The 27152-nt window shown below is 43.6% G+C and overlaps 1 protein-coding gene across 2 annotated transcripts in view; it reads left to right on the top strand.

The window, feature by feature from the left end:
* The window catches only part of KAZN (kazrin, periplakin interacting protein), a 510314-nt gene that overhangs the window by 229715 nt on the left and 253447 nt on the right, over positions 1-27152 (top strand). Inside the window, exon 1 of one of the 2 annotated variants that reach the window (XM_029064860.2) lies at positions 13049-13128. The exons of the other annotated variant lie outside the window; for it this stretch is intronic. The gene's annotated coding sequence lies outside the window, so the exon portion shown is untranslated. Of the gene's footprint in view, positions 1-13048; positions 13129-27152 lie in introns of those variants that run through there. 2 annotated transcript variants of the gene reach the window in all.

Genomic DNA, 27152 nt, shown 5'->3' with positions numbered 1-27152 from the left:
TATATCCTGCACTCAAGAAGTCTTTAATCTAAGAAAGCTGAAAAGAGGAAAAGTGTTTCAGGAATAAGGGATCTATGAATCAAATAATTCAAGAGTAATAACCATGATTGCATGTATTCTGTGCTTTTGTTGTGCCAAAGCACTGTGCTAAGCTCTATGATAGGTACAGATAGATTGGACACATTCCCTGTCCCATCCAGGAATCACAGTCTAAATGGCAAAAGCAGGTATCTTGTCCCCATTTTACAGGTAAGGAAACAGGCTCAGAGAGAGTGAGTACTATGGAGTGTATTCAGTTTGTTTAGCAATTATGGCAGATTTAGCAGATTTAGACTTTGAAAATAAGGCCATGTAAATTTCTGTCAGGATTTATTTATAGAACAGAAATGTGTGAGTGTTTTGAATTTTGAAGACCTGTACCTAACAGGTTTTAGGAATATTCAGGGATACTTGAGTCTAGAAATCTGTGAACAAAACTTTCAGGTCAAATGTTGGCTAACACATGGGTGTTTTGCACTTTCTTTTTTTATGGTATTTGTTAAGTGCTTACTACATGGAGAAGGAGTGTGGCTTAGTGGAAAGAGCACGGGCTTGGTAGTCAGAGGACATGGGTTCTAATCCAGGCTCTGCCACTTGTCTGCTGTGTGACCTTGGGCAAGCCACCTAACTTCTCCATGCCTCATTTACCTCATCTGTAAAATGGGGATTAAAACTGTGAGCCCCATGTGGGACACCCTGATTACCTTGTATCTACCCCAGAGCTTAGAACAGTGATAGGCACATAGTAAGCACTTAACAAATACCATAATTATCATTACCATCATTATTACATGCCAGGCACTGTATTGAGCACTGGGGTAGTAGGTACATGCTAATCAGGTTGAACAAAGTCTCTGTCCCACTTTCAAATCAGAGCTTCCTTTCCAGTCACCACTTCCTAGGGAAGCCCCTCATTTCAGTTTTACAGAGATGAACATAGCAGTTTGTGTACTGGGCTGCAGTCCAAAAACAAATCTGTGCCCACAGGGGTCCTGCCAGTTAGATTCCTGGACGGGTAATATTGACTCGCAGAGCTTTGCTCTTCGAAAGCCTCAATGGTAGCTGAACATTTCCGGAGTCTGGTGCCCATGGCGGGACCCTTAAGGTGGTAGCACCCATCAGATTTTAAAAGTCTTAAATTGTCTGTGGTAAGGGTAGGGTGCCATTGATCACCTAGGTCAGAAGAACCGCCCTTTCTGCTCCATCCAAACTGTTACCACTTTAATCCAAGCACTTAGCGATCCCGCCTTGATTACTGTATCAGCCTCTTTGATGACCTCCCTGCCTCATGTCTCTAGTCATTCCAGTCCACACTTAACTCTGCTGCTCAGATCATTTTTCTACAGAAATAATCAGTCCATATTTCCCCACTCCTGAAGAACCTCCAGTGGTTGCCAATCCACCTCCGCATCAAAGAGAAACTCCGTACCATTGGCTTCAAAGCGCTCAATTACCTTGCCCCTTCCTACCTCACTTCACTACTCTCCTCCTACAGTCCAGATGCACACTTCTCTCCTCGAATGCTAACCTACTCACTGTACCTCAATCTTATCAATCTCGCCACCGACCACTTTCCCATGTCCTGCCTGGGACCTGGAACACCCTCATTCTACCATATCCGACAATTACACTTCCTCCTTCAAAACCTTATTGAAGACACGTCTCCTCCAAGAGACCTTTCCTGACTGAGCCCTCTTTTCTTTTTTTCCACTCCCTTCTGCGTCACCCTGACTTGCTCCATTTATTCATTCCCCCTCCCAACCTCACAGCACTTAGTACGTATCCATACTGTATTTATATTAATGTCTTTCTTCTCCTCTAAACTTTAAGCTCAGTGTGGGCAGGTAAGATGTCTATCATATTATTATATTGTACTCTCCCAAGCAGTTACTACAGTGCTATGCACACAGTAAGTGCTCAGTAAATATGGTTGAATGATAGAACAGGATTTTGGTCCCCACCCTTTTCTTTGGACATTGTACATAACTACGAAGGTGTGATGGTCCCAAGAAAGGAAATTGACAGCCTCAAATTCAAACATTTTAGCTCCTCAGAAGGAAGTTTTTGTCTCATTGTATTTTTGCATTCCAGAATGCAACTGAGCACAGCTGAGGAGTTCTGAAAGTAGCTGATGGCAGAAAAAAATGTTCATTCTCACATGTCAGAAACAGTGCCACATAATATCTTCATTGGCTTTGTTAGTCTGCAGTGTTCTTCCAGTCCAATACCCGATTGAGAAAGGTCCAGAAAGCCCAAAATCAGGTGGATTATTTTAGGATTGAAAGACACGACAAACAACTGGATGTGGTTGAAAGGAAAATGTCTGTTATCTGGGGCTTGGACATGATTGATTATCCAGTTAAAGGGGACTGGATTTCTGGCTTTCATATCTGAAAGGAGGTTTCACTCAATTGTTTCAAACTTTGTCAAACAGATAGCCATTTTAAAAGTAGAAAATGTTCTGTACTGTATACACTGCTCCCTATCTTACTATCTGTCTTTTTTCTGCAGAGCAGTCATTTTTATCTGTTGGATATTGTTCAAAATAGAATTATTCTGCCCTAAGCCTGCTGATAAGGACTGTTACCAAATGAATTTGCACTTCCCTTGAAGGTTAAATTGCTGCCTTTTACAAATTGGTGAATAGAGGCAGTGGTTGACTTTTCCCTGCTTATAAATCTCTCCCTCTCACCTTGTAAATGTTTTCAAGTGTTTACTCTACCGGACAGATGTCGCAGGGAGTTTCTCATTGAAATCCGTCACTGGCACTCTCTGGTTTTGTGGCACCAGTGGGAGTGGGGCCTAGAGGTCAGGGCTCATTCATGACATCATATGATGACCTTGAGGGAAAAGTTAATCCAGCCAAAGCTCAGAGGCCTTGTGCGAGATGATGGGCTGCCTGGATGCGATGATGTTTTATCGACTTGAAATCATCATGGGGACCTGCAGACGGGACCCTGAGAAAGCTCGACAGATGGCGTATCTATTCTACGCTGGTTTCTTGTAAGCCTGACTGATGCTATTATTTCAGTCTTATATCGAGTGTAGTTCCTCAGATAAAGAGTTCTCAGATCAACCTTTGAATCCAAACTTGTCAAAACGCAGGATTCAGTGCTTGGTTTTATTCAGGCAGAAAACAAAGAAGGGTATCTCATCATTCTGATTATCAGAAATAATCCCTATTCCAAGGCCTAGTGGAAAGAACATGGGTCTGGGAGTCAGAGGATGTGGGTTCTAATCCCAGCTTTGTCACTTACCTACTGTGTGCCCTTGGGCAAGTCGCTTAACTTCTCTGGGCCCAAGTTTCTTCATTTGTATAAAGTGGGAGTTCCTGTGTCTGATCTGTTCATGTGTTATCTACCCCAATGTTTAGTTCAGTGCTTGGCACCTAGTAAGCATTTAATAAATACCACAATTATTATTATGTATAATGAACATTTTCAATGAGCCAAGCACTGTGCTGAGCTCTGGGTTAGACACAAGATAATCAGATCAGAGAGAGTCCCTGGCCCACACAGGATTCGCAATCTAAGAAGTAGGGAGAAGCAGGTATCTCATTCCCATTTTAGAGATGAGGAAAATGAGGCACAGAGAGAATACATTTCTAGGTTAAGGTCACATGGCAATCAGTCAATCAATAGTATTTGTTGAGCACTCACTCTATACAGAGAATTATACTGAGTGTTTGGAAGAGTACAATAGATATGGAGTAAGCACTGAACAAATACCATTATTATTAGTAGTAGTATGATTATACGATCCCTGCCCTTATACTATCTAGTTGGGGAAATAGGCATTAAAATAAATTGCAGGTAGGGAGAAGCAACTGAGTTTAAAGATATGCACAGAAATGGTCTGGGAGGAAGGGTTGGGATGAGTACCTAAGTGCTTAAAGGGTGAGGACTCAAATGCATTAGGTGGTGCAGTAGTGTGGGAAATAGGGTGGGAAGATGAGTGATTAGTCAGGAAAGGCTTCCTGGAGGAGATGGGATTTTCACAGGCCGGTGGCAGAGTTGTGATTAGAATCCTAGTCTCTCTATTCCCAGTCTGAGCTCTGTCCACTAGATCTAGTTACAGTTTTCTACCTGATCATGCCATCTTGGGAGACATTCCTGATGGCATGGGCTAAACCAAGGTCAAACTCCACTCCTCCACTTTGACTCAGGGGCCAGTGGGAAGGAGCGTGGTGCAAATGTGAATGGGGTCGACCTACCAGAAGCCAGCCTTAAGTCGTGTGGACACAGTGGCTCCAACTTCCACTGACCCCCAAGAGACAAATACCAAGGAATAAAGTAATAAATGAAGCTTAAAATACAACTAGAAAAATAAATATATACCACCACCACCCCACAGCTCCAAATACCCAGAGTGTACTGCAAGAGCTTCAGCTGGGAGATTGATTTTTCAATAAGCAACCAAAATGATGGTACATTTACTACTTATTTTACTGACAAGGAACACATTAGTAATTGGAAAGTTACTGTGGGATATGTCATAATCATAAATAAATTATGATTTATATCTTTGGAGGCTTCCATTTAAGTCACGTAGTAGTTATTCCAAGGGTCTAAGCTATAAAATCGGATTTAAATAAGCCCCATTGGAGGAACTCAAATGGTCTTCAGCATTTACAAGAACCTTAAATGAACAATACATAAAATGGGTGGAGATTCCTGGCCAGGCTTTCTCTAGATGCCTCGTAATTCTCTGCATTTACATAGAACCTGGTCTCTGAAGACCCTGAATTTTTCACCCAAGGTAGTTTACAACCTCATGTCTCTCTCAGGAGTCCCTGTCACCCTGAGGTGGGACAAACCATGTGAGGCGGAAGGAATCTGACATACCAAGGGGCCACAGCAAATCTGGGGTGAACTGAGGTAACCCTCTACTTCCCTTCTTCAGCTCCTTGATGAAATCTTGCTTGGCTTCATAGCCCTTCCACCTGGTGACCTTGTTTGGCAGGCAGGTGGAGACCAGGGTGGAGCGAGTCAAGAAATTCAAGGTAGGGAGAGGGTTGTAGGTGGGGCAGGCCTACCTGACTGAATGCTGCCATCCATGTGTGGAAGTCCCACTACTCTTACTGCAGCGGAAAAGCAGTGTAGTTTTAGTGGATAGAGCATGGGCCTGGGAATCAGAAGAACCTGGGTTCTAATCCCGGCTCCGCCACATATCTGTTGTGTGATCTTGGGCAAGTAACTTCATTTCTCTCTGCCTCAGTTATCTCATCTGGGAAATGGGGATAAGAGTGTGACCCCCATCTGAGACAGGGACTGAATAACTTGTTTCTACCCCAGCACTTAAAATAGTGCTTGGAAACATAGTAAGTGCTTAGCAAATACCATAACAATAATTATTATCAGTATTGAGTCTAATCCCAGCAGCCCCTGGGGCTGATGGTGCCCCATGCCATGTCTAACCATACCTAGAAGCAAGAACAGGCCCCTTTGGCAGTTCAGACTACCTGCAGGTCCATACAGTCAATCAATATGTGGTATTTATTGAGTGCTTCATGCCTGCAGAGCACTGTACTGAGTGCATATATCTGAGGTTCAGTTCAATCATATTCAGTGCTTACTGTCTGCAGAGCACTGTACTAAGCACTTGGGAAAGTACAGGACAGCAATCAAGAGAGACAATCCCTGCCTACAACAAGCTCACAGTCTAGAGATTCAGCATAGGTAAGACTTAGCCCAAGGATTTCAGTCCTTGCAGGAAGAACTGACTCAGGTGAAGAACAGTGACAACTCAACGAAATGAATGGCATTATTGTCATGTCCCAAATTGTGCGAAACAGAGAACTGAGGCTGATGTGAAATTTCGGTTACCATATTCAAGGGAGGAAGAGATGTTTTGTACTAAGCTTCATTGAGGGAGGCGGGGGGGAATGGCACGCAATGCATGCCATTGAGGGGAGGAGGGAATGGCACGTAATGCATGATTGCTGCTTTTTCTTTTTCCCAAGGCTCAGTTTTCTGTCTGTTGTGTTTCTATTTTTGTTTTTGATTCCATTCTCTTCCCTTTATCACAGGTGTTTAATTGCTTGAAATTGATATGCCAACCTGGCTATCAGATTCTGCCCAGTCTAGATGCACTAAACAATTTGTTGGGCCCACCTAGAGGACAGTCCCAGGGCTCACTACAGGCAGTTTTCCCCAGTGTATTCAGGAAAAATGAGAAAGATGCATGAGGATTCAGTGATAGCCCCAACCAAGCGGGCTGATGCTTTTCTGTGGAACAAAGGGCATCTGTCTTTCCTGTTCTTTGCCCTCCCTGCTGTGTTCCAACCACTCCCAGAAACTCGATACCATCATCTAGAACACAGGCCTAGGTGTCAGAAGGTACTGGGTTCTAATTCCAGCTGTGCCACTTGTCTGCTGTGTGACCTTGGGCAAGTCACTTCACTTCTCTGTGCCTCAGTTCCCTCATCTGTAAAATGGGGACTGAAACAGTGAGCCCCTGTGGGAACAGGGACTGTGTGACAACCTGATTTGTTTGTATCTATCCCAGCACTTACTACAGTGCCTGGCACATATTAAGCGCTTAACAAATACAGCAATCATTATTCTTATTAGAAGCCATTCCCACCCCCAGTCTCAAAAATGTGGAATTGTCTCCAGGGATTTGAGTAGTACAGCTTTCAACAAGTGTTAGAATATGCTGAAATATAACAATTAGTATTTTCTTTTGCTTTTTAAGAACAGGAATGCTTTAAAAGGAACATAAGTGATTGGGATTTGGATTTTTAGCACCTTACACAATTTAAGCCACACCGTCACCTCAAATCATTATTTTTTTTAAATTAGGGGTTAAATCTGAAAAAAGTATTCTTTAAAAATGCTGTTTTTCTTGACATTTTCACAGCCAAAAGGAACTCTAAGTTGTTTACCAGTTCCTTCTAATTTTGTAATTCATTTGATTAATCACAAATGTTCAATATCTGTTTTCCCTGCTACTTATATTGTTGAGCCCCATGTAGGACAGAACCTGTGTCCAACCTAATTAACCTAATCTACCCCAGGGCTTAGAACAATGCCTGAAACATAGCAGGCATTTAACAGATGTGATAATTATTGTAGTATTATTATCTTATATGTGATGAATTATCAGAAATTTCACTGCCAGCAGTGCTGAGGCCCAATCCAGTCCCTTCTAGACTGTAAGCCACATGTGGGAAGGGATTGTTTTTCTTTATTGCTGTTTTTCTTTATTACTTAATTGTTTATTCTTTATTGTAGCTTCCAAGGGCTTAGCACAGTGCTCTGCACACAGTAAGTGCTTAATAAATACGAGTGAATGAATGAATTAGGGAGACCCAAACTGGAAGGGAATGCGGGAAGAGAAGTTAGTAAATGCTGACACTGTGCAGAGCTCTGTACTTATCACTAAGAAGAATACAATACAATGGAGTAGATGATCCCTGACATGATCCCTGACCTCAAGTTGCTTACAGTTTCCAGATTCAATCTTAGCCGGTTTCCATTTTCAGACCACTCCAGCTAGAGCTTCGGTCATTTACCTCTCCTGATTCCAGGATGAGAAGTTCCAAATCTGTGAAAACCTCACGTAATGATGATTTCTGTTCCCAGTAGGTTTTAGAAACATCTGACCCTCCCCTCTTTGAGGCCCGTGGTTGCATTTTTGGAGAACTCAAGAGAAGTGAACTTTCACTCGAAATGATAGCCATTTTCTTTTCCTTTTGTGCCTAAGCACAGTGATGAATAGCATTTGCAAAATATCGACGTATTTTGCAGTGAGATTATTTTCCTATTGAAAATGCATTTCTTCATATTTATGTGAGAAAAGTGGCTATTAGAGAGATTCTGTGCAATCAATCCACACCACAATATATTAAGGCACCTCCTGTTCCCCTGCAAAGTTAGCAGATGCTGGGTTGGAAAGGCTATTCAGAGTTGCATCTTTTTATAGTGAATCTTAGTATGAAATTAAGTGTCATGGGAATGAAGAAGCTAATGAAAATGATAATGAGAATTGCTTATTAGGAACTCTGCTAACGTTCACGCGGGTTGTTAATAGAACGAACAACACATCTGCTTAGTAAGGGTGACAGATTTTACCATTTCGATCATTTAGAAACCAAACAGAAAACTTCCTCTTTTTGTTCCATTCATCCTTGCCTCATCTTGGAAAGGCCATCCCTCCAGCTGGAAAGTTACCTGATCCAAGTAGCCAAACACTGCCTTCCCCTACCCTCAGCTGCTGAAGGAATATTGTGAGGAAAACAGCTAGCACCCTTCTCCTTAACTTCACATCTCTGGGCCTCAGTCACCTTATCTGTAAAATGGGGACTAAAAGTTTGAGTCCAGTGTGGCACAGGGACTATGTCCTATCTGATTAACTTGTATCTACCTCAACGCTTAGAACAGTGCTTGGAATATAGTAAGTGCTTAAAAAATACCGTAATTATTATTAATAGTGATAATAATAATATTGGTATTTGTTAAGCACTTACTATGTGCAGAGCACTGTTCTAAGTGCTGGGGTAGATACAGGGTAGTCAGGTTGCCCCACTTGGGACTCACAGTCTTAATCTTATTATTCACCTTTTTCCTCTGAACCCACCGTACCTCCAGCAACACACCCCTCAGCCTCCCCCACACGTCCTGGGCTCTTATCCTGCCAATCTGTGGGAGATCAAGGAATTGGCCATGACCGATTGTTGCCTTTTAAGGAAGACAAGATAGATGAATTAACTTCAGATTTGACTTTCCAGCAGCAGCATTGTGAGGGGGCACTTTAATCATGGACTCATCTTGAGAAGCAGTGTGGCTATGTGGATAGGGCATGGGCCTGGAAGTCAGAAGGACCTGGGTTCCAATCTCGGGTCTGCCACGTGTCTGCTGTGTGACCTGGGCAAGCCACTTAACTTCTCTGGGCCTCAGTTACCTCATCTGGAAAATGGAGATTGAGAGTATGAGCCCCATGTGGGACAGGGACTGTGACCAACTTCATTAATTTATATGTACCCCAGCACTTAGAACAGTGTTTGGCACAGAGCAAGTACTTAAGTACTACTATTATTCTTATTCTTTTTATTATCAAAGACCCATTTTGAATCCATCTGCCTTTTACCCATTTTGTGTTTATGGCAGCATTCCAGTGGCAGACTGGGCCTTACTTTAACATCCTCTACCATATGAGCTGATAACAGGCATGAGTCAGTTGATGGCATTTTTTGGACATTTACTGAGTGTTAAGCATGGTGCTTAGGAGACTTCAGCAGTAGTAAGACAAATGATCCCTGACATCAAGGAGCTGGCAATTTAATGGGGGAAGCAGGTGGACAAAAATGACTGAGACACAGTGAAAGCAAGAGGAAGGACAGGCATAAAGCAGAAAGCAATTCAGACAACAGGACAAAACAGAGGAACATGTAAACAAACGTACAGCCAACTCTATGAATATATAAATAAAATGCACATAGATATATGAATGCTAAGGATGGGATTAATGTTTACAAGTGGGCGTGTTGGGGTGTGGAGAATTAATCTGGGAAGGCTTTCTGGAGAAGGTGGGATTTTTAGGAGGTTTTAAAATGGGGAACTGACTTCTGGGGCATTCAGAGGTGATGGAAGGAGTTCTGGAAGGGGGGAACAGCATGAGCAATCATCCCCTTGATTCTTGATTCTATTTATTGCTATTGTTTTTGTCTGTCTCCCCTGATTAGACTGTAAGCCTGTAAGTGGGCAGGGACTGTCTCTATCTGTTGCTGATTTGTACACTCCAAGCACTTAGTACAGTGCTTTGCACATAGTAAGTGCTCAATAAATGCTATTGAATGAATGAATGAAATGAGCAAGCAGGAGAGTCTAGAGCAAGGTGCAGGTTGGAAGATGTCAAGAGTGAAGGCCAGGGAGTGACTGAAGAAATCTGATGTATGAGATGGAGAAAGTTAGTGGGGTGGAGGAAGAGGAGTGGAGAGACGTGCAGTGAGTGAACGATGCTGCAAGAAGTTTATTCATTCAGGAAAATGGACTATGGGCTGAGTGGAGAAGAGGTTGGAGGCAAGGACACCTACAACAAGACTCATACAGTAATCTAACTGTGATTGGTATGACCAGAGTTCGGACTAGGGAAGTAGCTGTTTGGGGAAGAGGAAATGATGGATATAGGAGGTGTTTCAGAGGAAGTATTGGTGTAATCCCCAGATGAGATAGTCTGGTGTTGGGGGATGCTGGGAGCATAAGAGTGAGACAAATTAGGAGACGGTGCATTCTGGGGAGGAGAAAGAGAGAAGTGGTTATTGATTAAGGAGGAGAAAATCACTTGGAACCTACTCCTTTGCTTTCCCCCCTTCCCTCTCCCCTGCAAGATTTATTGGCAATCGTGGAATCTGACTGGGAAACTGTATTCTTTACCATGTATGGGCATGGGTTGGAAGAAAAAAGGTACAGAAATAAACATTTAACTTTGGCCAGGCAACCAAAATAGAGTCTTTCCCCAAGGCCTCCCAATCCAACCTTCCCCCTGCAGTCCTTTAACTGTCCTTGAGCCTCCATGGCACTTTAAGGGTCCAACTCCCAGAGTTTCTTAGGATAAGAACTGCCTTTGTTGCTACAGGATCTCCCCCAAGGTCATGTCCTAGAAGATAATGAATGTAGCCACTGAAAATACCTTTCATGGTTCCTATAGTGAGGGCCTGTTTTGGATTTCAGTTCCTGCCTGGATTTGAGACATGCCGATGTGATTATGGAGACCATCAATAACCGGAGCTTTCAGAAGACAAGGGAAGTCTAGCCATAACTCCTCCCTAGTCAGGCCCAGTGTCAGAGATTGCTTTAAGGGAGGACTAGAGTAGATGTTCTACCAGGACTCAGGATCCATGCCCAGAGTCTGTAATAATAATAAAAATAATTATGATACTTGTTAAGAGAAGCAGCGTGGCTCAGTGGAAAGAGCATGGGCTTGGGAGTCAGAGGTCATGGGTTCGAATCCCAGCTCTGCCACTTGTCCAGCTGTGTGACTGTGGGCAAGTCACTTAACTTCTCTGTGCCTCAGTTACCTCATCTGTAAAATGGGGATGAAGACTGTGAGCCTCACGTAGAACAACCTGATTACCCTGTATCTGCCCCAGCACTTAGAACAGTGCTCTGCACATAGTAAGCACTTAAATACCAACATTACTAAGCACTTACTATGTGTCCAACACTGTTCTAAGCACTGGGGTAGATACAAGGTAATCCGATGGGACACAGTCCATGTCCCACATGAGGCTCACAGTCTCAATCCCCTGAGGCTCAGAGAAGTGAAGTGGCTTGGCCAAAGTCACCCAGCATACACGTGATGGAGCCGGGATTAGAACTGGGGTCCTTCTGACTCCCAGGCCTCTGCTCTTTCCACTAGGCCAAAGTCCTTCTCCAAGAGCTAGACCAAAGGGAGCATGTTAACTGGCAGAACATCCTGGAAGAGGGAGAAGAAGCAAGACCCTAGTGACTTCTGCCACTCCCAGTCCCTGCTGCTATCATTACAAGCACCTGGTACATAATAAATGTTTAATAAAGATAATAATAATACCAAATAATTGTTATTGGTTAAGCACTTACTATATGCCAAGCACTATACTAAGTGCTGGGGTAGATACAAGAGAGTTAGATCAAATACAAGCCCTGTCCCATATGGGGCTCACAGTCTAAGTAGGAGAGAGAACAAGCATTGAATCCCCATTTTTCAGATGAGGGAACTGAGGCACAGAGAAATGAAGTGACTTGCACAAGATCACAGAGCAGACAAGTGATGGAGCTGGGATTAGGCCACATTTTTTCTCTAACTTTGCTGCTTAACAAGTACCATAGAAAGAAAGGACTGGAAGGAGTAGGAAAAATGAGGAAGATGGGATGGAGATAGGGTTCTTTTCCCCCTCCCTTCCCCAAACTGAGTGCTAGTGAAAGTCATAGAGGCAGGAATGACAGGAAAAAAGTATTTCCTAATGACCCTGACACACACACTGTGAAGAGATGCCATAGTGGACATGCTGGAAGATGCATCACTGTCACCAGGTTGAGGAGAGCAGCCATTACACTGTTCCACCAAAAATCCTTTGGTGCCACTGTTGGAAGCAGAATATCGTTGTGGGTTATGAGAATGCTATTTCTTATAACCTTATGAACTTAAGTACTTACATTCAAATTTAAGAAAGTCCTCTAGCTTGGAAACTGATTTGAGCTTTAATCTTTTCTTCTTGATTTCTGTCAGTCATGCATCAGTGACTTTTACTCCCCCAACCATTTGGGGATTTATAGTGAACAGTCTAAATCATTTTTTTAAATCTCCACTTCAACTTGAGGCGGGCTAAGGCATCATTTCCAATATTAGGTATTTTCACCAGATTTTTTTGTTAAAATGTGAGAATGTGATTTTAGAAAATGTGAGGCAGGCTGATTTTGAACTTGCTGGAACAGCTCATTGGAATACACATGAGGGTGTGTGAATATAGCCAAGCTGTGCTTCACTATATGCTGCATGTTGGAAACCAGTCTTCTAGGGGAAGGCTGTTTCTTTAAAGTGCCTTTTGACAACTTCCTTAATTTTTTTGCATTCACCTAATGTAGTGTATTTGCTGCAGCATGACATGGGAGTGGATTCGATGAATAATGTAAAACACAGAGTAACACTGAATTTATATTAAATAGACCTTCCCTTGGATTTTCTAAAGGGAAAAATATTGATTTCGATTAGGATCAGAGGTTTAAGGCCAACACTTGTCTACATTTGCAGCTGATCAATATTCCAAACTTACAGATGCTGATAATGTTGGAGGGCCATATATTCTATTCCTCCTTATGTTTGCAAATGACAGGCTTTGAGGTAAGTCTCTTTGCTCAGGTGGAAAGGAGGAGGAGAAATTAGCACAGAGACCAGCTGGAGAAGGTTTGCATTGTTAAAATCTGCAGATTGACAGCTGCAGACAATGGCCCCCTGTTTCCACCTAGCCTTCCCCAAAACTCTCCTCACCTCCAATCCCTTTGTCACTGGCATTGAGGAGCTCTGTGAATTGTGAGTGACAGACTCTGGAAGTCAAAGAGAAAAAGAAAATGGAAATACTATCCCGGAAGGAATGTATTCCACGCTAAGGTAGGACCCAGAAGTTTTATTTTCAAGCCAAGCTGCTTTAAAATGCCCAAATCCTGGGGATGGCAGATATAAATTTGAACAGAGGGAAGCCAGAGCCTGCTGACTCTTTCTCTAAGTTCCTCAGTACCGTTGAGGGGTTCAAAAAGGACTGAAAACAGTACAACTGTGACTTCACTGTCTCATTCTATTCAGAACAGGCCCAGTGACCTTCATGGTCAATTGCAGTAGAACCCCAAAGGGCATATTAGAGGTTTCCAAACAAGTAAGGAACCAGAGAGAGAGCACGGGCTTTGGAGTCAGGGCTCATGAGTTCGAATCCCAGCTCTGCCACTTGTCAGCTGTGTGACTGTGGGCAAGTCACTTAACTTCTCTGTGCCTTAGTTCCCTCATCTGTAAAATGGGGATTAAGACTGTGAGCCCCACGTGGGACAACCTGATTCCCCTGTGTCTACCCCAGCACTTAGAACAGTGCTCTGCACATAGTAAGCGCTTAACAAATACCAACATTATTATCATTAAGTCCTTCTCCTTTAATTCTGAGTCAGGGAACTATCTGCCCTGGTTTGATTTAAGCAGTAATATGGCCTTAAACCTATGTCATAGTAATAATAATTATGATATTTCTTAAGCACTTACTAATGTGAGAGGCACTATACTAAGTGCTGGGGTGGAAAAATGCAGATCAGGGTGGACTCAGTCCCTGTCCCACGTGGGGCTCACCATCTCAATCCCCATTTTACAGATGAGGTAGCTGAGACATAGAAAAGTGAAGTGAGTTGCCCAAGGTCCCACAGCAAAGTGGCAGAGCCTGAAGTAGAACCTATGACCTTTTGAGTCCCAGACCCATGCTCTATTCACTAGGCCACGCTGTTTCTTGACTGTGTGAATAAATTCAGGACTTCAGAGTAAATAATTTGCAGCAGTTTCTTGGAGCAAATTGGGTTTCTAAGAGCAACTAATCCCTGAAAATGGTCTTTGCTGAACCCAGTCAACACTGGGGGGAGGCTTCTGGCAAAATGGTCGGGAGACTGAAGACCCAATCTAAGTCAGTGATAGGGATTTGAACTCATGTCTTCTGAGTGTCGAGGCCCTGATTTTTAACCCTGCCACATTTATCACGTAGTAAAACAATAAGCACAGTACCTAAGGATCAATAGGCATTCATTCAAGCGTAGCTCAGTGGAAAAAGTACAGGCTTGGGAGTCAGAAGTCATGGGTTCAAATCCCTGCTCTGCCACTTGGCAGCTGTGTGACTGTGGGCAAGTCACTTAACTTCTCTATGCCTCAGTTACCTCATCTGTAAAATGGGGATTAAGACTGTGAGCCTCACGTGGGGCAACCTGATTACCCTGTTTCTATCCCAGCGCTTAGAACAGTGCTCTGCACATAGTAAGCACCTAACAAATACCAACAGTTTTATTATCATTTGAGAACCAATGGTGTTCAGAGTATAGTGTTATCAAGCATTGATATTAACCAGTGAGATGATATTTATTGAGTGCTTACTGTGTGCAGAACATTGAAGTAAGTATATGGGAGAGTACGATAAAGTTGGTAGACACAATTCCTGCTCTCCAGGAACTTACAGTCTAGTGAAGGAATTATACTTGTGTGGAACACTGCATCATCCATCAGTGGTATTTACTGAAGGCTTACTGTGTGCAGATCTCTGTACTAAACACTTGGGAGATCCCAGGACTATAGAACTGTTTGATGAAATCATTGCCCACAAGGAATTTAGAGTCTAGAGGAGGAGGCAGACATTAAAATCAATTATAGGTATGGGAAATGGCAAATATATTAAGGTATATGGATACATGCCACAGGGCTGGGGGAGGGGTGAACATCAGAGAGCTTAAGGGGTACAGACCCAAGTCCATAGGCAATACAGAATGGAAGGGGAACAGGGGAAATGAGAACTTAAGGAAAGCCTCTTATAGGAGAGATGATTTTAGGAGGGCTTTCAAGGTGGGGAGAGTGGTGATCTGTTCACTGTGAAGTGGGAGGGAGGTCCAGGCCAATGAGGCACGGGATGTTAAATGATTTCCCCCAGATCTCACACAGCAGGTAATGGCAGAGGCAGAATTAAATTCCAGGTCCTCCGGCTCCCAGACCCCAGATTCTTAGACCACACTGCTTCAGTAAATAGAGAAGCAGCATGGCTCAGTGGAAAGAGCTGGGCTTGGGAGTCAGAGGTCATGGGTTCGAATCCCAGCTCTGCCACTTGTCAGCTGTGTGACTGTGGGCAAGTCACTTCACTTCTCTGTGCCTCAGTTACCTCATCTGTAAAATAAGGATTAACTGTGAGCCTCACATGGGACAACCTGATTACCCTGTATCTACCCCAGTGCTTAGAACAGTGCTCTGCACGTAGTAAGCGCTTAACAAATACCAACATTATTATTATTATCAAATGCTACTGATTGATTAGATCAACTCAAATGCAAAACCTCACCAACATGTGAGTGAACAGCTTGGGAAGGAAGGGTTTGGGATTTTAAATTGATGCTAAATGCATGCCCAGAGATTCAACCTCTTTCAGGATTCTCTGCATTTATTTTGTATTTATTTTTGGTCAGAATAAATCGTCCTTCTCCCCTCCCCTTCCTGTAATGAGAACATGGTATCCCCGAACAGCACCTGCTTCTCATGTGTTTTGGGATTTTTCTCTGTCCTGCCCACGATCATTCATCTTTGACCGAAGACGAACCCAGAAAATGCCAATACCCCCAAAGGGAGGGTAAGAGAACTTCTGAGCAGGTGCAGGGGTAATCTCACGGAAGTGAACTCTATCCCCATCTTCCCAGATTAAGGGCTAAGAACTTCTGCTGTTGGAATGTTGAGATTAAAAGTGGTCGTTTGATGATTAAGAAAGAAAAAAAAAACCCGAGTACCTGAATTGATCTTAACAGATGTGAAGATCTCTTCTCATTAAGATGCCTCAGAGACTTAATGTAAGCAGCAAATAATAGATGGAGATGTCTTTGTAGTCCTGTCAGCATTATCCATTCTGCATCCCAAATCAGATCTACCCAATCACCTCTTTCGTTGCTACCTGTTGGGGAGAAGAGCTCGCAGTGGCTTAATGCTCTTAAGGCTCAAGTATAGATGGAACAGTGTGATGATATCATTGATGGTTGTCGTGTTCTCATCATGGGGTAATTCTGGAAGCTGTCAGGATTATAAAGAAATACACCCGGCAGCTGAGCAAAGATCAGGTGCCTGGAAATCCCGAACCTTGGTGTGATTAATCTTCAAGTAGGGTCTTCTCCCAGTTGTTCAAATGCAGTTAGGTATTTTTAGATACATATGAGCAGGTATATCTATCTATCTTATCAGGGACTGTTTCATTTACCCTCTTATTTTTTCAGTTATTTCCACAGGCAATAATAACTGTAATAAAATGATATTTTTTAAGCATTTACTATGTGCCAAGCACTGTACTAAATGCTTGGGTAGATAGGAGATAATCCGGTCAGGCACAGTCTCTGCCCTTCATCAGGCTCATATTCAAAGAAGGAGAGAGAAAATACATTGAATCCCCATTTTATAGATGAGAAGTTAAGTGACTTGACCAAGGTCACATTATTAGTAGTAGTAGTAATAGTAGTGAAGGTTTATTACTATATTTTAAAGGTTAATTGTCAGGCTCTGTTCCAGGGAAGCAGCATGGCTTGGTGGAAAAAGCAAGGGCTTGGGAGTCAGAGGACTTGGGTTCTAATCCTGCCTCTGTCATTGGCCTGCTGAGAGTGTCTGTATCAGAACCTTCATCAAGATTTCTGCTACTCAGGGGCAGATTCCCTGCCACCTTCTTCCTCTATTGCATGGATGTGTCCACCCCTCTTCCTCCTTTGGCCCTCCCTTTCTGGCCCTTGGAGTAATTCATTAATTCATTCAACCATATTTATTGAGCACTTACTGTGTGCAGAGCACTGTACTAAGCACTTGGGAGAGTACACTGTAACAATAAACAGACACGTTCCTTTACTCTAAAGGCTTGATGTTGGTTTCAATCTCCTCCTCCTCCTCCTCATTATTATTATTATTATTGTTATAATGGAAGGAGCTGCCAGACAGAGGGAAGCAGAATAAATGGAGAGCCTTGAGGTGGAGCTGACAGTACTCCTTGCTCTATTGCCTGAGCCAGCACAAAACTGGATGATTCGTGGAGGAAGGGGAGGCTGGAATGGATGGTGCTGCTTGCCTCGTGGCCCGGAAGCAGCATAAAATGAGGTCCTATCTGGAGGAGGCCAGGAGGTGTGGGGGATGATATCCAGAGTCAAACTCCAGCGGCCTGAGACATGTGGAACCAGCTGATACTCAGACCTGGAATTAATTTCCATGTCAGTTTCCGTGTCAGAAGCAGCATGGCTCAGTGGAAAGAGTACGGGCTTGGGAGTCAGAGGTCATGGGTTTGAATCCCAACTCTGCCACTTGTCAGCTGTGTGACTGTGGGCAAGTCACTTAACTTCTCTGTGCTTCAGTTACCTCATCTGTCAAATGGGGATTAGCTGTGAGCCTCATGTGGGACAACCTGATTACCCTGCATCTATCTCAGCGCTTAGAACAGTGCTCTGCACATAGTAAGCGCTTAACAAATACCAACATTATTATTCATAACACAAAGCACCTTCATGGCTTAATGGTTAGAGCATGGGCCTGGGAGTCAGATGGACCCGAAATCTAATCCCGGCTCTGCCACGTGTCTGCTGTGTGACCTTGGGCAGGTCACTTCACTTCAATGGGCCTCAGTTACCTCATTTGTAAAATGGGGATTAACAGTGTGAGCCCCATGTGGAACAGGGACTGTGTCCAACCTGATTAACTTGTGTCTACCCCAGTGCTTAGAAAAATACTTGGCACATAGTAAGCACATTACAAGTACTATTACTATTTTTATTATTGTTGTTGTTGAACCAGCTGGCCATGGCTGAGTCCCAGGCCTGGGTGGCTCTGTTTGGCTCCATACATCCGGAAGTGAGCCGTTGGGTGGCATGGGGATGAGTCTGAGCAAGGGAGAGAGGGGAAAGGGCAGATCCAGGAATGGGGTCTGGAGGAAACCACAGTGGTCCTGGAGCAGGGAGAGGATGCATTATTGTTGTAATGTTCTCTCCCAAGTGCTTAGTACAGTGCTCTACACACAGTAAGTGCTCAATAAATACGACAGTGAAAGAATGAATGCATTCATTCATTCAATAGTATTTAATGAGCGCTTACTATGTGCAGAGCACTGTACTAAGCGCTTGGAATGAACGAGTCGATAACAGAGACAGTCCCTGCCGTTTGACGGGCTTACGGTCTAATCGGGGGAGACGGACAGACGAGAACAATGGCAATAAATAGAGTCAAGGGGAAGAACATCTCGTAAAAACAATGGCAACTAAATAGAATCAAGGCGATGTACTTTTCATTAACAAAATAAATAGGGTAATAAATATATACAGTTGAGCAGATGAGTACAGTGCTGAGGGGATGGGAAGGGAGAGGAGGAGGAGCAGAGGGAGATGGGGGGGAAAAGAGGGTTAAGCTGCGGAGAGGTGAAGGGGGGGGTGGCAGAGGGAGTAGAGGGAGAAGAGGAGCTCAGTCTGGGAAGGCCTCTTGGAGGAGGTGAGTTTTAAGTAGGGTTTTGAAGAGGGGAAGAGAATCAGTTTAGCGGAGGTGAGGAGGGAGGGCGTTCCGGGACCGCGGGAGGATGTGGCCGGGGGTCGACGGCGGGATAGGTGAGACCGAGGGACGGCGAGGAGGTGGGCGGCGGAAGAGCGGAGCGTGCGGGGTGGGCGGTAGAAAGAGAGAAGGGAGGAGAGGTAGGAAGGGGCAAGGTGATGGAGAGCCTCGAAGCCTAGAGTGAGGAGTTTTTGTTTGGAGCGGAGGTTGATAGGCAACCACTGGAGTTGTTTAAGAAGGGGAGTGACACGCCCAGATCGTTTCTGCAGGAAGATGAGCCCGGCAGCGGAGTGAAGAATAGACTGGAGCGGGGCGAGAGAGGAGGAAGGGAGATCAGAGAGAAGGCTGACACGGTAGTCTAGCCGGGATATAACGAGAGCCCGTAGCAGTAAGGTAGCCATTTGGGTGGAGAGGAAAGGGCGGATCTTGGCGATATTGTAAAGGTGAAACCGGCATCTGAGGTCTCCCTCCAGTCAATCGTACTTATTGAGTTCTTACTGTGTGCCAAGCACTCTACTAAGTGCTTGGGAGAGTACAACAATGAACAGAATCATCTCCTGCCCATAATGAGCTTACTGTCTAGAGGAGGAGACAGACATTACTATAAATATATAAATTAAAGACACATAAGACGTATGGGGCTGGGAGTGAGGTTGAATAAAGGGAGCAAATCAGGCTGATGCAGAAAGGAGTGGGAGAAGAGGAAAGAAGGATACTCTAGATCAATCAGTCAGTCATTTATTGAGCGCTTAACAAATGCAATAAGTTCTTGGCGGAGTGCAATAAAACAGGTTTTAAACACATTCTCTGCCCACAGGGAACTTAGAGTCTACACTCTAGATTCAGGCTGCTCAGTGGAAAGAGCATGGGCTTGGGAGTCAGAGGTCATGGGTTCTAATCCCAGCTCTGCCACTTGTCAGCTGTGTGACTTTGGGCAAGTCACTTCACTTCTATGTGCTTCAGTTCCCTCATCTGTAAAATGGCGATTAAGACTGTAAGCCCCACATGGGACAACCTGATCACCTTGTATCCCTCCAGTGCTTAGAACAGTACTTTGCACATAGCGCTTAACAAATGCCATTATAATTATTATTATTATTACCCCATTTACAGCATAACATAATGACATCACATGAAACCATGAGTGGGAGGATGAATTTTTTTTCCTTATCCCTGGGCAGTCTGACATCTGAAGTCAGTCATGCCCCTATTATTTCTCACATCTCTGCTATTTTCTATCTCATCCCTTGTTTCTTCTCTCTTTTCAAGTTTCCTTTTGGATGCCCTCTTTCTCTGTTGTTGTGATTATGCTTCTCTCCCCAAGAATCCCCAGAGGATGCTATAGTTGATTGAATACTAATAAACATATAAGTGATATATCGATCACTTGAAACTTTATCGTTGGCATTGTAAGCAGCGTGTGCTGAGTCATCACCCAAATGCCTCTTCATGTTTCAAGCCTCAGGGGGACCTTCTAATTGCTTAGAAGAGATTATTTAAAGCCAAAGCATCCTCCTGAAGCTAGATATACTTGACTGAAATACCAAAAATGCCTATTATGTAAAAATACTAAATGTCTATACCAATAACCGCAACAATGGTAAGTTCTTGAAGAAGCCCTACCAGAAGAACCCTTTGTAAATTTTATGTCAAGGAGTAGCTTTGCGGGTACGCATCTTGGTCATAATTCCTCTTTTGCCTATTTTAGTATTGCAACAACAACCAACGTGAACATAAGTCTCCGCATTCAAATTGCTTGAGGAAAGCAATATCTGTTGCCAAATTGTACATTCTAAGCGCTTAGTACAGTGCTCTGCATATAGTAAGTGCTCAATAGATACTATTGAGTGAATGAATGAATGGAAGTGAGAGTGTTGGTTTGATTGTTGCAGTCAGAAATATTCAGTCTGCAAAATCTGAGGTAAATGATGGCCAAAGTGGAGTGTTAATCACCATTTTTCAGTCATAACTCTATATATGCTCCAGTCTTTTCACAACTAGATTACAGTATTTATGTTGGTTTCCGGGCTACCCCAGTGTATCCTACATTTTTCTCATGTCAAACTGATTACATTACTCTCCTACTTAAAAACATATTGTGGCTCGTGTCCACACTAGTGTAAAATTAAAATGCTTGATCAGGAACATCGAAGCTCAGTACCGACTGGCTCCTTCCTACCATTTGGTGTAACAGGGAAGGAGAGAAGCCTACTTTCCCCCCGAATCAATCAATCAATAGCATTTATTAAGTGCTTAGTGTAGTGCTCTGCATACAGTAAGCGCTCAGTAAATACCACTGATAGATTGGGTGATCTCTTGGATGGGATGGCTTCTCAGAAATAGTACTTGAAATTCAGCTGGGTGTGATGAAGGTTTAAGCCTGGATGGAAGTTGTATGGATGAAGAGAAATGAGTTCATCTATGAAAAAAAACAGAATATAGGGGAAGCAGTGTGGGAACATGGGCCTGGGAGTCAGAAGGAACTGGGTTCTAATTCTGACCACTACTCGTGTGCTGAGTGATCTTGGTCAAGTCACTTAACTTCTCTGTGCCTATTACCTCATCTCTAAAATGGGGATTAATATTGTTAGCCCTATGTGGGACATGATCTGTGTCCAACCTGATTAGCTTGTATCCAACCCAATGCTTAGTATAGGGCTTCGCACAGAGTAAGTACTTAACAAATACCATTAAAATATATACATATAAGGATCAAATGATACAACTTTAGAGTTGGAAATAGAGAAGCAGTATGGTGTAGTAGATAGAGCACAGGCCTGGGATTCAAATTCCACTTTGGGCTCCTCTACTTGTCTGCTCTGGGACCGTGGGCAAGTCACTTCACTTCTCTGTGCCTCAGTTACCTCAGCTGTAAAATGGGGATTGAGATTGTAAGCCCCACATGGGACAGGGGCCATTTCCAACCGTATTTGCTTGCATCCACCCTAGCCTTTAGAACAGTGCCTGGCACATAGTAAGTGCTTAACAAATACCACAATTATCATTATTATTATTAAAAATAATAATAAATGGACCCCAGAGGGCATTTAGTCTATTCCTCTGCCTGGCGATGACTTCGGAGTTGTTAGAGCCTTTAGCAAGAGATCACCCCCCCCTTCCAAAGATTTAAGCAAGACTCAAAAAAAAAAAGAAACTTAAGCCCTGCCATACATTTAAGAAGATTTTTAATGAGGTAGAGAAGGAAGGAGTTTGTTTCTAGGGACATTCTAGGTGATAATAATAATGGTATTTGTTAAATGCTTACTATTCATTCATTCAATCGTATTCATTAAATGCTTACTGTATTATTATGCGCCAAGCTCTGGTCTAAGCAGTGGGGTAAATACAAGTTAATCAGGTTGGACACAGTCCCTGTCCCACGTGGGGTTCACACTCTTAATCCTCATTTTACAAATGAGGTAACTGAGGGCCAGAGAAGTTAAATTACTTGCCCAAGGACAGATATGTGTTGGAGCCAGGATGAGAACCCAGGTCAAGGTTGAGAACCCAGGATGAGAACCCTGACTCCAAGGCCCATGCTCTTTCCACTAGGCCATGCTGCTTCTCTATAAGTTCCTTCGGAGGGTGGGCGAGGAAGACAGCGACCGATCTCCTGATTTGTCTTTCCATATGACTGTTGCTGCACTACAGCAACAGTAGTGGAGAAGCAGCGTGGCTCAGTGGAAAGAGCATGGGCTTTGGAGTCAGGGCTCATGAGTTCGAATCCCAGCTCTGCCACTTGTCGGCTGTGTGACTGTGGGCAAGTCACTTAACTTCTCTGGGCCTCAGTTCCCTCATCTGTAAAATGGGGATTAAGACTGTGAGCCCCACGTGGGACAACCTGATTCCCCTATGTCTACCCCAGCGCTTAGAACAGTGCTCGGCACATAGTAAGCGCTTAACAAATACCAACATTATTATTCACTACATCTAAGCAGCAGTCTAGGAAACCACGTAAACTTAAAACATCTACGGACATGAAGAAATTCAGAGATTGGGATGAACTTGGGAGAGGTATCCGCTGAGGAGGTGCCCTGCCAATTGGGTAATGGGCTTCACAGTCAGAAGATATCATTGTCAAGTGTTTTAGCCGCAGTGGCTACAAGTGGACATTGACCAGGAAATTGGTCCAAACTAGCCATTAACCCACACTATAAAGCAGCCTGAGGAAAGGGACAGCTCACAGAGACAAATCTTCAGCCAATGTTGCTCCATCATTACGGGGGACTGGTCCCTTCCTGGAGATTTTAATCAATCAATCAGTCATACATATAGAGTCCTTACTGTGTGCAGAGCACTGTACTAAGGACTTGGGAGAGTACAATCTAACAGATAACCTGTAATCTAGGAACCTGATAAACAGAGAACTTTAATTCTTTTCTCTTTCAAATAACCAAGGGAAAATAAACTTGCTCTTGTTGAGAATCCCTACTATTTCACCTGGCTGGACCCCATTAACCTGTGAGCTCTGTGTGTGACTGTGCAGTGCAGTCTCAACTAAGTCATTAGACTTGTTTCCCACCTGTTTAGCTAGGAGAAAATGTTTTCTTGAATGCATCCATTTTATCTCTGTTTCTCCCCTCTTCCCTATCAGGAACTTTAGAGCCTCATTTTAATGGACTGCTTCCCCTCACCCCCTAAATTCTCTGCCTCCAAAATGATTTTTGTCATTAGGATGAATTAATTTCATGTGCCATTTTCCTTTTCTCGTTAGTGATTTTACCACGTGAAAGAGAATAGCTAATAGAAGTCAGAACACATCAGGCATAAAATTCTGTGATTACGACAGTAATTCTCAGGGCAAAAATAAATGTGATGAGCGTTGGAAATGGCACAAAATGAGCCACTTTCTTGACAGCTTCGAAAATGGCAACGAGAATGGGGAAAAACAGCACAGCAGCACTTGTCCCTTCTTGTTGCCGAGGCTCTAATGAGAAAGGAAAATTAACTGATCTCGTGACTCTCCTGTCAACTCATAGTGTTCTCTAAATGCTGTTTATGAAGTCCATCCCAGCTAGTTGTGGACGTGAGGTATTCATCGGGTGGAACCTTCAGGATTTTCAGTGATGCAGAGGCAAAAGATTCAGTGAAAACGGTTCTCCGCCTCCTCTGTTTGGAACCTAATGGATTTTTTTTTGACCTCTCCAGATTTTCTTTAACTGTTTTGGCCAGTCCCGAGGCCCCCAGTCTGTTTTCTCTGATTCTGTTGTTTTAATGCTCTGTGCTTGGCTCCCATTAACTTCAAAGGTTTAAGGGAAGAAGAGGGAGGAGGAGGAGTGAGGTGGCAGAAGGTGGAGAACACAGTACTATCTTCAAAGCATTTGTAGGTGTTAACGGTAAATCACCTCACCTCCTCTCCCTGGGAGGTAGGTGATATTAACTCCATTCCGCTACCCACCCCCCAAAAAGGCTGAGAAGTCAAATGAGTTTCCCAGAATATCTTAAGGCACTGGGTTGAGTTTAAGTTCCAGAGGATGTCCTGCCTCTCAGACGTTGAGGCCTGTGGCTCTTCCTACAGTCACTTATATATTTGTGTTAATGTCTGCCTTCCCCTCTAGGCTGTAAGCTCGTTGTGTGCAGGGAATGTGTCTGTTATATCATTACTTTGTACTCCCCCAAGGGTTAAGTACAATGCTCTGCATAAAGTGAGCGCTCAGTAAATACAACTGATTAACTTTCTTGGGTTGTGAATGCAGTAAAGGAAGAATTGGAACTATGACTTCAAGATATTTGAGCAGAGATAAGTTCAGACTAACGGTGCCTTTCTGAATAAAATGTGGTAACTGGAGTCCAGAGCCATTATTGATAGTAACACAAGGGTTCCCTTTATTCCTTAGCCATCTTCAAAGTCCTACTCAAATCACATCTCCTCCAAGATGCTTTCCCTAGCTAAGCCTTCAGTTTCCCTAATCACCCTCTCTTCTGGGTTACCTATGCACTTGGATCTGTCCCCCTTAAGCACTTGATATTTGTCCCACGCCTAGCCCCTCTGAACTTATGTACATATCCTTATACTCTCCCACTTCCCCTATCTGTAATTTATTTGAATGTCTCTGGCTTCACACTGTATGCTCATTGTGGGCAGGGACCTAATCTACCTCCTCAATTGTATTGCACTCTCCCAAGTGCTTAGAACAGTGCTCTGCACATAGAAAGTGCTCACTAAATGCCATTGATTGGTTGATCGATTGATGGTCTTCCTTCACTTCATCCCTTGGGGGAAACTGATGGAGGAACCCAGACTGAGATGAGTGAAGTGACTTGCCCAAGGCTAAAGTTGAAAGTAGGTATAAGGTTTTCTTCTTACAGTAGGGGTTAGCAGAGGGCTTCTGAAATCACATCACCACTAGGAAGCTTTCCCCGATTAATCGGTCATCTGCTCTTGCTATTTCCCTCCCTCCTATCCATTTGGCATTTCTATGTCACCCAAACTTTTGGATCCTAACCTTTCATTTGTTAAGCACTTACTTTGTGCCAGACATTGTACTAAATGCTGGGGTAGATACAAGCTAATCAGGTTGGAAACAATCCATGTCCCCCTGGAGCTCAGAGTCTGAACCAGAATTTCACAGATGAGGGAACTGAGGCCCAGAGAAGTTGTGACATGCTCAAGGTCACATAGCAGATCAGTGGCAGAACCCAGATCCTCTGACTCCCAGGCACATGCTCCTTTCATTCATTCATTCATTCATTCATTCATTCATTCAATAGTATTTATTGAGCACTTATGTGCAGAACACTGTACTAAGCACTTGGAATGTACAAATCGGTAACAGATAGAGACAGTCCCTGCCCTTTGACAGGCTTACAGTCTAATCGGGGGAGACAGACAGACAAGAACAATGGCAATAAATAGAATCAAGGGGAAGAACACCACTAGGCCTCCTTGAAATGTATTTTACTTTCTCCTCTGCCAAATGGCAAGCCACTTGAAGACAAGGATCAAGGGATTTGTACATATTGCCTCTATTATAGCTCTCCGGTTGGATCCTAGAGGATAAGATAAGCAGAGAAGCAGCGTGGCCTAGTGCATAGATCACAGGCCTGGAAGTCAGAAGAACTGAGTTCTAACCATGGCTCTGCCACTTGTCTGCTGTGTGACTCTGGGCAAGTCACTTAACTTCTCTGTGCTTCAGTTTCCTCATCTGTAAAATGGAGATTAAGACTGTGAATGCCATGGGGGATATGGACCTTGTCCAGCCTGATTAGCTTTCATCTTATGTAGCACATGGAATAGTGCTCAACATTTAGAAAAGTGCTTGACACACATGCTGAACAAATATAATATTTTTAAAAAATGATACTCAGGAAGTGCCAGCCCCCCAAATATGTTTGTAACTGTCAAGGAGCCCCACCTCCTGGGCTAATGTGCATGTGCCTGGCCCAGAGCTTTGGTTAGATTTCCACTGGCTATCTGGCTCTAGCTGTATGTTGAGCCTGTGCCTGTTGCCTGGTGGCAAGCAGCAATTAATTTGCAAAAGCCAAGCAAGAATTTTAAATTTTCTTAATCTTCTTAAGTAATGTACTATACTTGCCAGTGCTCGATGGTATGAATTATCTCAGTTATGGAAATATTATTATTATTTGACACTCCAGGGAGAGGAAATACAAGTTTATTTCTACCCAGTTGATGAGCCTAAAATAACACAGCAGCAAGGGGTCATGGATTAGGCTGACTGAGTCTCCCTGCCATCTAGATAAAGACATTTTCATGTGTGAAGGGTCTGGGCAAATATTATCAGTTGTATCCCATCATGCCCCTGTGAAGTTGCTGAGAATGTCTATCACCATTTTGCCGGCGTGACAGGGGAAACTGAGGCCTGGAAGAGGAGGAGGAGAAAGGGGAGGAGGAGGAGGAAAAGTTGGGATGGTCCAGAACCTCCACACCAGAGTCAAGGCTAGAAACTTTCAGCCCGGCTTAGCACCCTGGACTGTAATGTCCCAGCAGGGCAGTGCTCACCCACCCTGGGCATGGCAGCTGCCTGCTAATGACCCAATCAGCCGTCTTGGCTTTAGTATAAGTGGGAGGCACATTAACAAGATGTGCTTCTTCCTCCTCTGGGAAGTTTGAGTCCTGGTGCCTGGACTTCTGCTATAGCCTATTCTCTGTATTTCAGCATCCTCATCTCTGTTGCTCTCTTCTCCTTAACCCTTCTTCTTTGGTTTTTACCAAGGCTTATGAGGCAATAGTTCTGGGAGGGGTTACAGCCCTATTTGGACTGCTTTTTGCATCTAATAATAATGACAACTGTGGTATTTGTGAAGCACTTGCTATAAGCACTGGGGTAGATTCAAGATAAGCTGGACACAGACCCTGTCCCACACACGGTTTACAGGATATTGAATCCCCACTTAACAGA

The sequence above is a fragment of the Ornithorhynchus anatinus genome, chromosome 5 (genome assembly GCF_004115215.2).
Source record: "Ornithorhynchus anatinus isolate Pmale09 chromosome 5, mOrnAna1.pri.v4, whole genome shotgun sequence".
NCBI lineage: Eukaryota > Metazoa > Chordata > Mammalia > Monotremata > Ornithorhynchidae > Ornithorhynchus > Ornithorhynchus anatinus.
Note: the sequence above shows the minus strand (reverse complement) of the source record. Positions and strands in the feature narration are given on the sequence as shown.